This window comes from Triticum aestivum, chromosome 5A (assembly GCF_018294505.1).
Source record: "Triticum aestivum cultivar Chinese Spring chromosome 5A, IWGSC CS RefSeq v2.1, whole genome shotgun sequence".
NCBI classification, from domain to species: domain Eukaryota; kingdom Viridiplantae; phylum Streptophyta; class Magnoliopsida; order Poales; family Poaceae; genus Triticum; species Triticum aestivum.
In genome coordinates, this window is record NC_057806.1 from 4,278,717 (window position 1) to 4,294,165 (window position 15,449).

General features: G+C 46.3%; 1 pseudogene; it reads left to right on the top strand.

Annotated features, from left to right (window-relative positions):
- The first annotated feature begins 10,418 nt into the window (after positions 1–10,418).
- Positions 10,419–15,270, top strand: LOC123106225 (putative receptor-like protein kinase At4g00960; annotated as a pseudogene).
- The last annotated feature ends 179 nt before the right edge of the window (positions 15,271–15,449 follow it).

Consider the following 15,449-nt stretch of genomic DNA (forward strand, 5'->3'; position numbering starts at 1 on the left):
AGGCTTTAATTATTGGATTGCTGCGCATGTGTGGGAGGGCTGACGGCGGGGCACTGTAGAGCGCCTGACCCGTGGGGCCATGCTTGTCCGTGGTCCCGCTGCCCAGTCAGATACGCAGGGGCTCGTGGTCCACGCGGCGGGGTCGTGGCCGCTTTCGAAAAAGTGGGAGCTTTCAAGATTAGACCGCACGATCCCAAACGGACATCTGTTTTATTCGGATTCTGTCCGTTTGGATAGAGCCATGAAATTATGTCCGAGTCATTTTTAGGATGCGGTGACCGTGCGTCCAACACGCGGACACATCTCAGTCGTATCCCGTTGATGTATATTTTTTTCAAGCACATATCTTTTTTTTCATCATTGATTTTTGATACATGAAAATATATCACCAAATGTTGACTAGAAAAGCAAGATAAGAAAAAACAAGAACCACAAGAATATAATTTAGAAGATAACCAGCCTCCATAATTGTTCTCGTAAGTTGGATCGGTGCCTTCTCGATGCATTCATTGTTGATCTGCGGAGGCTCGATCTTGCGTGCTTCTTTCTTCTTCGAGTCTAAAGAAGTATACGTTGCTTCCTCGCATCTAGTCTTATGTCTAGCCCCTATTCTAGCAACATGTGCACTAGTCTCATCTCTAGCCTCTATGCTAGATAAAAATGCGCGAACATCTACTAAATTGCGCTCTATCAATATATCGATGTACTCTTTTTTCCAATACCCAAACTTGCATCCATTCTACACAATAAAATTTTAAGTTGGCACAACTAGTCAAATTCGAGAGCACAACCGAAGCTAAAGTAGCACATACCTCATCGGTTGAGCACTTGATGAACACTCATCCGGAATGTTTCGGCATTGTAGACACGCGACGCAAGACCTTCTTTGGGCAGTCGTCGCACTTAATGAGTGGCAACGGCGTGCCGGCGAGCTTTTGGGTCAGCACCGAGTCCGGCCGACCGCCGTTCATGTATCTACTGGCGGACCGTCGACGGTGTAGATCCGAGCGGCTAGAGGCGGAGTCAGTACCTGCATGTGGCCTTGCCGGGGCCTTCTGGCCCGGTGCACGGCCAGTCCATGGCACGGCGCGACCTTCCACAGTTGAACGAGCTCAAACCCGACTGGATCCGCTCCAAATCCGGCCACAGGGTGTGCAAATCAGGTGACCGTGGTTGGGTAGCTCGGGGGTGTCGAGGAAAAGGGGGGTGCGCGAGCGCGCGTCCTAGCTGCACACTACAATGGCAGCGGCGGCGGCGCCGAGGGGCAAGATTGGAGGGGGTGCGGCTGGAGGGGGAGTGGCGGATAGAAAAATGGATCCCTGTGCCATCGACGGGCGAGCCAAGGGAGGACACACGCACATGGCCGCCCATCCGCGCTGTCCGTTTCACCTTAAAAGCGACCCAAACTTGAACTGGGGATGGGTCAAAAGCGGACAAAAACGGATAAAAATCCGTTTACGTCCGCGCGCTGGGCTGTTTGGTATGTTCATTTTATCCTAAACGAACGCATCCGAACAAGATGGGGTCACGCGCTGGAGTTGGCTTTAGACAAAAAAAAGCAGTGAGAAGTGGCTTCAGCTCAGCTCAACTGGAGGAACTAGTGCCATCCATCAACTGTTTGGTATCTTTTCTCTCTTTTTTTTTCCTTGTCCCTTCATTGGTCAATGGGCGGATAAGTAGACTTGGACATTTCAAGATGCCCACTCGGTGACTAGCGTTGAAGATGCCCTAACCAGAGATGAGACGATGAACTCCAAAGGTGGCAATTTGTGCTTTCCTTAGTAGTATGACGCAGCAGTTCAGTAGAGCACTGAGGGGAGTGTGGAAGGGCGGGGAGCAAGATCCAAATCCAAAAAACCTCAACAACGGAAACGGATTGACTCAGCTAGCCGTTGATGATGGGATGGGAAAGGATGAAACCGAGGCCAAAGTATTCACCCACTCACTCACGTTTGAAAAATATAAAATGACAGACAAACAAAGGAGCGCCCACTGCCCGGTTCCATCCAGCATTACGCACAAGAATTAAACCAAACAATGATAAGTGTAATCAATATATCATCTCATATGCTCTTTCAACACTAGTGACTCGGCTTTCAAGTGGGATTTTATCTATAGACCCAAGGGCCAGGGCAGGGTAAGGATTAGGAGCTCAGAGGTCAAGAACAGATGCTTGCTCGGCAAATGGTTGTACACACTTTTCTGTTGAGACCGAAAGAATGTGGGGTGCAAATTTTGCGAAATAAGTATCTGCGTTCAAAGGCTCTGGCCGGGTTACGGTCAGACCCAATGACTCTCCTTTCTGGGAAGCGCTGATGAGAGCGAGAGCTGCTTCTTCCATAAAACTGAATTTATATTTGAGAACGGTACCAAGACTACATTCTGGAAAGATACTCCCTCAGTTCCAAAAATCTTGTCTTACATTCGTCTAGATATAGGTGTATCTAATACTAAACGTGACTTGATACATTCGTATTTAGACAAATTTAAGACAAGAATTTTGGGACGGGGGAGTACTTGATTGGGGAAGACGCCACTAGCCACACGATACCCTTCTCTGGTTTGTGCACAAGGAAGTTATTCTAATTAAGGTTAACTTAGTCAAGCGAAGATGGGGGGTGTAAATGATGTTGTTTTTATGATCAAGGTGAAAATATCCCTGTTCAAGAATTCATCCGATTAACCAGTTAACTTGCCGATTAATCCCTACTCATAGGGTCCCCGAGTAGCCGATTACCTGATAAATCGTCCGATTAATTGATTAAATGGCCGATTAACTTGCCGATTAGCCTATTAATCCCCTATTCACCAGTCGACCGAGCAGCTACCAGTTAACGATTTCCTCAACAATGGAAAATATATAACACCTCTTTCTCAAATGTCCTCTCATCAAACTTTTGTGGGGTACGGTTCATGTATCCTTTAATGTTAACCCACCAACTAGTATTAACACGTTATTTGGATCGTGGCTAGATGGAGTGGAGCCAAGTATTGCAGGACATATTCGGATAGGAGTATGTGCATTGCTCGGGGCTATATGGAACTACACAAATGGCATCATTTTTAACAGACAAACTCTTATAATTCTTTTCCAGGTTAAATACAAAGTCACTGCTTGGATCCGTATCTGGTCGTTACTCAATCATGTGGAAGCCAAAGATCATATGGCTATTGGGTGTAATCAGTGGAAGATGGTAGCACGGGATACTTATAACTGGTTTGGATGACAGCTGAATAATAGACTACGTGTTTAGTCATCTTGTTCAATTTTTGCCGGTTGTGACAACTTTATTTATCATCTTATTTTGGCTTTTTTTTAAAGCAACGACTATGTCACAGACCTTTTGTGCAACCTTTTGATTAATAATATGGATGCATGCATCATTTATATGCTGAGGCCGGGGCAATCCTTTCTTTTCAAAAAGAATCTCATATGCACCTTCAACACTAGTGACTCAGCTCATGACAGAAAATCACTACTCCCTCTATTCCATAATGCAGTGCTTCCTCTATCCCCGTGCTTCAATTTTGACCGTAAATTTAACTACCAAGACCGATTGCAGCGGAAGCAAAAATTATATCAGTGAATTCATATTCGAAAGAAGTTTTCAATTATATAATTTTTTCTCCCGCCGCAGTTGGTCTCGTTGGTTAAATTTATGGTCAAAGTTAGACCTCGGAAAGCGCGGGCACACTATATTTTGGAATGAAGAGAGTACATCCTTAGAGATTACACTATGGCACGCTCTACTAAGTGTAACATCGTCTCTAGTGGACTTCCTTTTCCCAAAAAAATGACCAGGCCTACCGATAATGAACCCATCTCTTGAAATAGGCTTCGCCCCGCTTTATACATAAAGCAACAAATCAAAGTACATGGCCAAAAGATATAATATAGTGGGGAGCCCCCTTACAAAGCAGATCAAAAGATATAAGAAAAACCTAGAACAAGCCAGATACATTTCCAATCCCGAGCGAAGACTCCTGAGCTCCATGACAACACCCCCAGGAGGATGGCGGCGCAAAGCGTTGCCGCTGCCGAGTCTGATGACAGACAAAGGTTTTCACCTGAAGCCCTGGCACAAGGACGAGATCCACGACAACGCATTTAAGAAGCAAGCGGCGCCCACAGGCGTCACCGACGCCGACGCCAGAAGTGCGAACCTTTCACTCGGACACTCAACTACACCACCAAGAGGAGTCCGAGCCACCACCCCAACAATGGCCAACTTGTCCACCCCAGAGCTGGGCACTGCTAGTGCAGATCTGAGCCTCCCGCCACTACACCCCTTGTCGCCCACATGACCAAGAGATGGAGCCACCACCGCCACCACGGAGCCTGCCGGAAAGCCAACCGTGAAGCCCGCTGCCCGGAACTGCCGCCCCAACATCCATGTCCCTAGGCCAGGACCGGTTTCCAGCCGGTGGCCGGGCACCCGGGGGTAGAGGGCCTGGGCACCGGGAGTGTCCAGGAACTCCGATTCCTCGTTCTTCTCGTCCTTCTCTTCTCTCTCTTGCTCCGTAGATGCTGGCGTCTCCATTCTCACCTTGTCACGATCATCTCCTTGGTACCTAAGAATGCATAACACTTCCGTTTGAGGTAGGACCCAACTCTCGTGTGAATTCGAATGGAGTTCGAAGAGGAAGGAGTTAACCCCGATTTTGATGGCACGTGCGCGAGCTCTTGTCATTGGGCCTCTTCGTGTTTGCGGTGGCGACGTAAGGCCAACTCCACCGCGCGACCCTATCCTGTCCGGCCCCGTCTGTTTGGGGTAAAACAGACAAAGGAGGCGGCCCAGCGCGCGACGGCCCGGGCCCATCTTGTCCGTTTTGTGTCCGAGCCGGCCCATTTCGAGCGCAAACTTGCGCCAGGTTTGGGTCGCGATGGACACCAAACGGACGCGTGCCTCGTCTGCGTCGGGGCCGCGTGGCAGGCGGCCACCTACCTCCCACCCGCCCACATCAATGCGCACGAGCGGGCGGCCCCACCTGTCATCCGCACGTCGAACGGTCGCCGTCCTTCTTTAAGTGGGAAGCATGGACGGATCGTCGTCCACACTGCCCCACGCCACCCCGCGGCCTCCTCGAAACCCGACAGCGCCGAATCCAAACCCTAGCCAAGAACTCGTCGGCCGGCCGCCCGCAGCCATGGGCCTCTGGAACTACGGCCGCAAAGGCAAGCACGACCGCGAGGCTGGTTCCTCGTCGTGACGCCGCCGCAGCTCGGTGAAGAAAGAGGAGCCCGCGTCGCCATCGCCACCACGTCGGGCCCCCGCGCCGCCCGCCTTCTCCATCGCGCCCACGGCGGCCGGCTCGCGCGACCGGCACTACATCAAGGCGGCCGCCTGCCGCCGTTATTGGGAGACGAGGATGCCGCTGCCCTGGAGCGACGTCCACCTCCCCAATAACTGGCATCTGTCAGCCGACCGCGTGCCGATCTCGCCCGTCCCGCAGAGCGGCCGTGCACGCTGCCAGGAGATCGAGCGCCGCCGCCGCCTCCTCCCGGACGACCTCTACCACGACGAGAGGTACGCCCCGACTCGACATTGTGGGACACGTGGTTCCGCGATGAGCATGACGTGCGGCGGGCGTCGTTCTTCGCCGGCACGTCAACGGGGCCGCGGCGGCCACGTGAGCCCCGAGCGGCTCCCCAGGCGGGCGCACGGGCGTACGCGGGTCCGCGGCCTGACGCCCACACCGCCGCCGTCGCCATCTCCATCGCCACCCCTACCCCCTTGCATGACGGCGGAGGAGGAGGGCCAGCTCATGGCGCGTGTGCTGGAGGACTCCATGCACACGCACGACGAGCGCCAATGGGCGGACCTCGAGGCGACGATGGCCCTCTCTGCGGCTGGCGACGTCGCCATCCCCGAGAAGCCGCCGGTGGCCGCGTTGCACCCTGACCTGGTGGGCCAGGGATGGAGCTGGTCGTGCTCCGCTAAGCAGATGGTGGCCGCCCTGGGGGCCGTGAACTGGTGCCCCACACCGCCGCGGTCGCCGGAGCGGGAGGCCTCGCCTCGGGAGGAAGTGGTGCAGGCACCACCGGCCACCTTGCAGCCCGCTGCCCCCGTGCACCACGGACCGCCGGCTCACCTGTGGACGCCGCCGGAATATGTCGACCTCGTCAGCGACGACGACGACACCGGCGGCCAGTGAAGACGGCGACGGCCACGGCATCGACGGGCGCGGCAGGAGCGCGCGAGAGGCGTTTTTTTGGTTTTATGTTAATTATGAACTGGGCCATTTAAGTGGGCCGATAAACTAGGCCGCTTTGTGGCTGTAACCCCTATATATACGTTTTATGTTTTTTTAACTACGTTTATTTACTTTTTTAGTCATTTTATTTATGTTTTTAATTTTTTTATTCACGTCCATCCCGAACAGGTATTGGGGTGCGGCCGCATGTTGGGCGCACCCACGACCCATCGGACAAACGCGGATATGGGCGAACCCATCGGCGCCCCAAAGGGACAAAATCCGGCCAAACCGGACGTCCGTTTGGGGTCGCGCGGTGGAGTTGACCTAACGTCCGTGGGGATGGTCGAGGGATGCTCCGCATCAGGTTTTAGTTCGTACAGTCAAAGAAACTTAGCTACATTCGCATACAATCTCGAGTTATATCATCATATACTTTGTACCCCATCACAATCAATACAATAAAAACACGACGTAGGGTTTTAGCTTTTTGAGAGGGACTGAACCTAGATAAATATCGTGTCTCATGTTACCATCTAGCCGAGATCATCATCTCAGGACCCTCTACCCAAGACTGTTGGATTTAGCACTGACAAGCATGTCTTCAGATCTCGTGGATTTGGTCAATGCTGGTCTTTGGTGGATCTGTTTGGATTCGGTCGTCGTTCGTCTTTGTTTAGGTGTTTATAGGTTTGATCCTTCCGATCTATGAATTTACTCGTCGGTGATGGTTGTTACTCTGGTGCACTAGTGATATGTTAATTTTGCATCATGCTTTTATGTTGATATTTATTGCATCAGGGGTTGTTATTATACATTATATCACAATATTTATGTCTATTCTTCCTTATTTTACAAGGTTTACATAAAAAGGAAAAATGCCGGCAGCTGAAATTCTGAACTGAAAAATGAGCAAATATTAGAGACCTATTTTACACAACTTCAAAAGTCATGAAACTTCATGAAGCTTATTTTTAAAATATATAAAAAATATTTAACGAAGAAAAAACCAGAGAGGGATCACCAGCCAGCCACAAGGATGAAGGGCGCGCCCCCCGACAAAAAAAACCAAGAAAAACAAAAACTAATAAAGAAACAAAAAACAAAGAGAAATATAGGAAATAGGAAAAAACAATAAAAATGGAGAAAGGAACAAATAAAGCCGAAGAAATAAGAACGAAATGAACAACTAGTAAAACCGGAATAAAGCAGAGAAATGGTGAAAAACAAATAAAAAACCCGAAGAAACCCCTAAAGATGAAAAGCATAAGAAAAACAAAAAAAGAAACGAAGAAAAAGCACAATCGAGCGAGCGAGCGAGAGAGCGTGAACAACCGCTGAAAATGGGCTAGCCCATTAATACGCGGGGAACAAAAAGCTTCATTCGTGACTATCTTCCATGTCTCAGAAAAAGGCGAGACTTTCTTCTCACTCATGTTGAGCGAGATATAGCGCGCGGAGGACGCGGATTACACGCTCGGCACAGATCCACATGGTGGCAGGATTCCGGATACCAGGGTCTCGACCTCCATTTGCATTTTTCGGGCTATATAGAGCATCTCTAGCAGACCCCTTATATCGCGCCGACTTGCAAAATAACCGTCAGTTTATGGTTTTGCGCAAAAAAAAAATGATCCAAATAGACACCATATCGGCCCGTGGCCTGTAAAAAAACTTACGGGGCGCGATTAATCTTCGTCTTCAACCTTTAGATACACGGGCTGGGAGCCGACCTGAGCTTGACCCCTATCGGTAACGATTTTCGGTGGGAGAGCGGCAGTTCCCGCTTCCCCTTCCCTCCACCGCCATTGATCCTCCTCTGCCCGCTCCGGACCACCATCCCCGGCCGCCCTGTCGCTGTCATGGAAGCCTCCCAGCCATCGCCCGTCACCATTGAAGTCATCCACGCGCCAACCCCTCCGGCAGATCTCCTCACCCGCCATGTCGCATCCTCGCAAGCGGCAGGGTAACGTCGTCGTCCAGGGCGGCGCTCCCGCAGCCCCTGCCGGGAAGGCACGCGCGCCCGCCTCCGCCACCGTAGTGAATCCGGTCCGGCCCACACCGACGAATAAAGGCAAGGTTTTGGGTGTGAAACGCACGAAGGCGACCGCAAGAGCTACCCCGCCAATAGCTCCCCCTATAGCCCCGGCAAGAGCTACCCCAAGGATACCCGCCGACGAGCTGCTGCCGCCGCTGCCAACGTGTTCGACGAAATGGGCGCAAGGTATGATACTTCGATTTCTTCTACATGTTTCACTATTTGCCATTGCACTTGTCCGTGACTTGTTGAGTGAAACTGTAGCGACGGCTTGCATGATGCGACTGACGAGTTTGTGCACTTGTTGGATGACAACACCGTCGACATCGATCAAGCTCTATCGATGACTACGGTTACAATGAGATGGATGGTGGCGTGCATGGTCACGGTGAGGAAGAAGATGAGGTGGAGGAGGTTGAGAAGGGGGTGTTCGACCAAAAGCAAGCAAAAGCGTGTGCAAGATTGAAGAACTACACGTATTTGGAAGATCAAGGCTTGGGAATCGGTGTCTCTTGATGTGTGCACCGACACTGACCAAACCGCCAAGCGGTATTGGCAAACGACAGAGGATTGGTTCTTTCGCATGATGACAAAGTATCCCAACAGAACACCATGCACCTTTAGGTCACTTCATGGTCGTTGGGACGTGATCAAGCCTATTTGTAGCCGGTGGGTTGCTTGCTTGGAATAAGTACGCAATGCACCTCCATGTGGTACCATTGAATCCGATTATGTGAGTTTGTTTTCACATTGTAGTGCAAATTATTTGTAGCCGTTGGAGTGGTAGCATGTGACATATTTGACATTGTTTTCATTTTGTAGGACAAAATTGTGCAAGAAACGTACAAGGACATGGAAGCTTCCAATGGCAGGTCATTTGCACTAAAGCATTGTTGGAAATTGCTTCAACATAGCCAAAAGTGGGAGTTGATTGATAAAGAACCCCCTTGAGAAGAGGTTCACTCACCGAGATGGATGATGATGATGAAGATGGCCCAAGAAACAAGAACGAGCCCGATGGAAATAAGAAAGCCAAGGACAAGATCAAGAGGGAATTAGAGGCATCAAGCTTGCGTGACAAGATAGATGCCATGGTGCAATCAAATGAGTTGGTGGTGGCCAAGACATTGGAGGTAAAGAAGGAGTTGGCCGAGAAGAAGGCACAAGAGAAGTAAGAAAAGTGGCAACTACTGAAGGAAGAGGGGTTGTGCAAGGCCGCCATTGAGGAGAGAAAAGCCCTTGCCGAGGAGAACAAGATCATGACTATGAACCGCAATGACATGGACGACATCACCAAAGAATGACATGATATCGCAAGGAGAGAGGTCTTGAAGAGAAGGATGATAGCCGCAAGGTCTGATGGCTTCGGTGCCGGTGGGAGAATGGGTGGTGGTGGTGGAGAGTGATGATGTTGATGGTGATGGTCATGGAGGTGATGGTGGCTTCGGTGGCGGTGGTGGAGAGCGATTACGATGATGAAGATGGTGATGGAGGTGGTAGTTGCTTTTGCATGAGGTTCTTTTGCGTGATGATTGAAAACTATGGTTAATTTCCGCGCAAACTATATTTGATTGTTCGAATTTGAAGCCAATCACCAGAATTGTGGTCAAATTGTCAAATTGTCAAACAGATCCTGCGAAGCGGAACTGTCAAACAGAATATTCTGCGAATATTCCCGCGAAGCGGAATTGTCAAACAGAATATTCTGCAAATGGGGTCTGTTCCATTCTCCTGCTTCCAGTGAATATTGGACCTTTCTGGTTCAACGAGCATCCCCAAGGATTGGTCCTTCTTTTGCGTTTGTGTGTGTGGTCGGGGGATCCGCGGGCTTAGTTCATCCGACGAAGATTCTGGACGAGAAAAAACTGTTCTTGTCCTTGGTTGTCTCCATCCATTTCTTTTATTAAAGGCCATGAAGGAGTTTCCATCCACTTTGCTGTATCGACTACTTTGCAGATCACTTTGAACACCTAAAATCTTAATTCCCTGTTCCTCCTATTTAGGTTGATTTTGTGGGGATTGCCACAAGAGGAAAACGAAGCCCTTGTCCGTAGGTTGTTCTTATTTACCTTTCAACAATATTTCCCGGTCACTTACGATGCTTTTTATTATGTGGGCACTAGCAATGATTTAGAAAGGTTGCTCTTGTTTTCACTCTCCAGGATACTGTGGTGTGTAATTGCAAATGGATCGCCATTCAACTACTACACAAAGCGACCTGGAGCGCATGCTATGTGATGAAAAGGTAGAACCGAAGGCCCTTCCATTATCGCTGCTGGAGGATATCACCAACCGATTTTCTGAGGAGCGGGAAATTGGTAGAGGTGGGTTCGCAGTGGTCTATAAGGTACAACAACTCTCAACTGTCCAACTAACATATTAGTTGATCTCAAGATTTTAGTTCATGCCATCAAACTATTGCGAATGTAGGGAGTGCTTAAGAATGGTGCGGCAATTGCTGTGAAGAGACTATCTAAGACATATATGTGCGAGAAAGAATTCCACCGAGAGGTTGAATGTCTGATAAAGGTGAATCACAAAAATGTGGTACGGTTTATTGGATATTGTGTCGACTCACAAGGGAGAGCAGAAAGCTACAATGGAAAATTTGTCATGGCAGATGTAGTACAAAGATTGCTCTACTTTGAGTACCTACCTCATGGAACTCTTGATAAATATATCACTGGTAGGATCATGTGGCAGACAAAGTTTGATTTGCATATTAATTTATTTTAAAGATTAGTTGGTCCATAATCGAAATATCAGACAAAGTTTGATTTGCACATTTATTTCCTTTTTAAGATTATTTGTTCCAAATATCCCATCGGTATAAAACTTACCATGCAGTATAGTACCTACGACCCAAAGATTTAAGGTTTGCATGTATGTCAACTGGTACTAAACTGACTTTCTCTTCTCCCTTACATAGATGCATCTACTGGACTTGACTAGAGAAAGCGCTACAAAATAATCAATGGGGTTTGCGAGGGTTTACACTACCTGCACCAAAATCAAATTCTTCACTTGGATCTTAAACCTCAAAACATTTTGTTGGATGATAATATGTTACCAAAAATTGCTGATTTTGGTCTAGCAAGGTGCTTTGATGAAAAGCAAAGTCGTGCTTTCACAACAAAAATATGGGGAACAATGTGAGCTAGCTAAGCCTATTGAAATATGTTTTTTCTTTATACTATGATTTATATTAGACCCTTTGCTCATTAAATGATTGGATAAATATTAATTTTTTGAAGGGGATATTTGGCACCAGAATCCGGCAGCCGTGAAGTCACATACCGGTTTGACTTATACAGTCTTGGTGTTATAATCATAGAGATACTAACCGGAAAGAGGGGGTATGAAGCTGTTGAGGATGTAAGAACACCTTGCCACCTTTCTAAGATAAAGGCTTCATTTTAACTTTGACTTAATTTATTTTGTTAGTTCCATGATACTTTTTAGACGTTGCATGTATGATTTCACTCTATTTAGAATAAATTACACAATACATCGTGTTTTGGGATAGTATATTAAAGTACATATGTAGTTTATAACACTTATTTTCATGAATTACATATACAATCTGTAGATACTTCAAAGTTGGAGCAACAGATTGGGTGAATCACAAAGAGACATACAACTGGAGCAAGTACGGGTATGTTCTGAGATAGGGATAGAGTGTATTGAGTCCAACCCAGCGAAAAGACCGGTTAGTGTGCAACATATAATCGCTCGGCTCCATGAAACAAGAAGTGTGGACGGTTCTATCGAAGATGCCATGACAAGATCATCAAGACCTCAAGTAATGTTCACTCTGGGAATATGTCATCCTCCAACAATCTTATACTACCTCTATAACTTAATATAAGACGTTTTTTTACACTCTGACAATGTCAAAAAACATCTTATGTATTAAGTTACAGTGGGAGTATTTGGGAGCTTTTTTATATCCTTACTTTTTAGCCAACCTTAAATAGTTATTTAATGGTTCATATTCGACTTCAGAAAGTAGATCCGTTGTGTTTCCACTTTTATTTGTTGGCGGTGGATGAGCCGATGAAGTGTCATTGCTTGTTATGCAGGTGGAAGCTGATTCCGATGATCCGCATCGTGGTGCACTTAAGGAAAGCTCTGAGGTGAGTTATCCCAACATATAACTCTTGATTCCAGACGAGCAATACTTAAGTGTTCCATTATCTATCCTTCAACTTCCACTAATCCAAAATAACGGAAAATAATCACAACATATGCATTGGTAATTAGATAGAGCAGTTGTTGCAATTAATGTACCACAAAAAAAAATACTTACATTCCAACATATTTGCTTGTGTTCCTTATTAGTAAGAGAGGCCCTTAATTTATATATATAGAGAGAGATTAAATGAAGTATATTACAAGCACTAAACAAAAGGACAATGAAATTCAGCGCAGAAAGTCAACGAAATCAGTACGGTTCATACTAGTACATAAGCCATGATTGTTAATTTTAACTCACAGTGGCCAGTAAATTGTCGGTACTAAAAGGTCCATTGATAAGTTGATTCATCCCAAAGGTACACAACACTGTAAAAAATATTACCCCCTCCGATCCAAAAATAAGTGTTGTGATTTTAGTTCAAATTAGGTAGTAGTATATAATTTGTGTGCCTTTGTTGTTGATGATATTGCTGCTGCAGATAAGCCCCGTCTCTAAGTTGGTGGATGAGGTGATGTCGGTGGCTGCTTCTGCAACACCATCCGACCAACTGCGACAAATTAGCCCACCCAGAGGACTAGGAGAGACGAACACTGAGGTAATTTTTACCACAAAAAGGCATTTTCCCTTTTTCCGCAGAACAAAGATACTCCTTGTGCACTGCCATTATCTCTGCTTCTCTCACTGCTGCTATGTCACGTCCAGTACGATATACAGAAACTTGTCACGGCAGTACCATGTACCAACACCACCACTAGGAGCAGCATTGTACTCTACATGCTTAGGGTGTTCATTTATGGTTTCAACTCAAACCATGGGTTGTTACTTGTTTTATTACTCCCTCCGATTCATATTAATTGTCGCTGGTTTAGGTTTCCAGGGACTTTTTTGTGTAGGGACTAAAAGAAGTCCTTCTTAGAGACTTTTTTACCAAACGGGAGGGACTTTTTAGGGACTAAACTAGTCATTTGGGACTAAATGAAGAGTCTTTTTGGGACTTTTTCAACAATGCCCCTTCATACACCCATTGGCCCTCCACCTCATGGTGTTGTTTGATTGTTATTTTTCTATATACTAGGGGCAACATGGTCATTTAATAACCTCTAGGAAAAGACTAGAGACTTTTTAGTCTCTGGAAACAAACAGGGAGGGACTTTTTAGGGACTAGGGACTTTTTAGTTGGGACTAGAAAAAGTCCTAAGACTAGAGAACCAAACACCACATTAGTACAAGTTTGCCAGCATGACTAGATAACAAACATGAACTACAACAATATTAAATGCTTTACTTCCGTTAAGAAAATAATGGAAAGGGGTGATAGTCCGGTTGGAAAAAATAGTAACTGGTTTCCATGATTTGTACTCAAACTGACTTTGACGACTTCTAACACCCCCTATGTAGTGCAATAACGCAAGTGACTTCAGCTTGATCAAAATATTTAAACAAGACAATTGTGGAAGCAGTTAAAACTTCTCTATTTAATAGGAGCATGAGAATTTCTGCATGTTAAGAGAACTAGGTTTAGTAAGGACTACTAGCCATTTAGATATAGAAGATCTAATATTGGTGTTTACTTTCTTTATAGGAGAAAAATATTAGTACTGGTATTTATAATAATTACGAAATTAAGGATTTTTTTTTCAGATGTCTAGTAACTTTCTAAGAGATATAAAAGAAGGATATCCCAGTGATTTTACCATGCATGTGCTATTACTTATTAGAAAACTTGAGAAATAAAACAATAAATGACTAAGCCAGTTAGGCTGCGTTTGGCAGCAAAGTTTTTTTTAAGTTTTCTAAGAATACCGTGGTTTCTGAAAAATACCAAGGTTTTGAATACTTTGATGCGTTTGGCTTCAGAAAAAACCAAAGTTTTAGAAACCACGGTATGCTAGAAACCATGTTTTTTTTGCAGTATTCGAAAAAGAGGTCCCGACCTCTTTTTTTAAAACAGAACAGAGAGAAATCTTCCGGGAGATCACACTTGACGTTGCCGTCTACATCAAGATAAAAATATTCAGAGTGATCCCATTCTATTTTCCCTCTTTCTCTTATATGGTAAACGATCATATTATATCTCCTGGTTATAGCCGATTCAATTTGATTAGTCTACCTTCCAGCCGGCGTCGCGTGCGAGTCTCTCTATCTCTTTGCAGTGCCATGACTGAATCAAGCTCACCACCAGGGAGGACACTGGTCTGCAACAAGCTATTTCTCGAGTCCTTGGCTGCCTATGTATTTCCCGCGAGTAGCGCACGGATTAGATTGATTGATCCTTTTGGAGAACACTCATAATCAGCAGGTTATATATGCTAGCTAACTAGCCGATTCAGTATAAATGGCGCATATACACGCACAAAGAATTTAGGACCGGCTCAAAGTACATGCACGTATATAGACATATAATGGCAACACGCTCCTAGGATTGTATTACTTCAATCTACTAGTTGACTACTCCTAGGATGGTATTTCTTCAATCTAGTTGACTGATCGCGTGCATGGCAGCTGCATGCAACCGGTCGACGTTAGCAGCCGCTAATTACTCAGTCATCCATGTTAAAATACTTGGTCAAAACTTTGGTTAAACTATCCAGTAGTGTATGCATCTCAAAAGAAATTATAGGTATGTTTTTCTGCTGCTTATAATTTTGCCTTGAACGGTCAGTCAGTGTTACAACTGTCACCATTGCAGGATCATTGCTCTGAGGTAGCAAGCTGTTGCTTGATGCATGCTCCTAGCAACTGCTCGGTGCCTGATGTTGGAAGGGAAGGCCTGGCGCAGAGTACCAATCGACTAGACTCTCGTTTATCTGATGGTGATGAGATTTGGCCATTTCTCTAAACCGCGCGAAAAAAAGCATGTATGATATCATGCACTAAATGGAATCTCAAACTGCAGACAACAAAGTCTTCTCAAATTCTACATGGAGAAGGCGAGTTTCAGTTACTGTGACGTTCTCTGTGTTTGTTGTACTGCTCGGACCTTCAGACTTATTATGTCATTTACCTTTTTATTCAGTT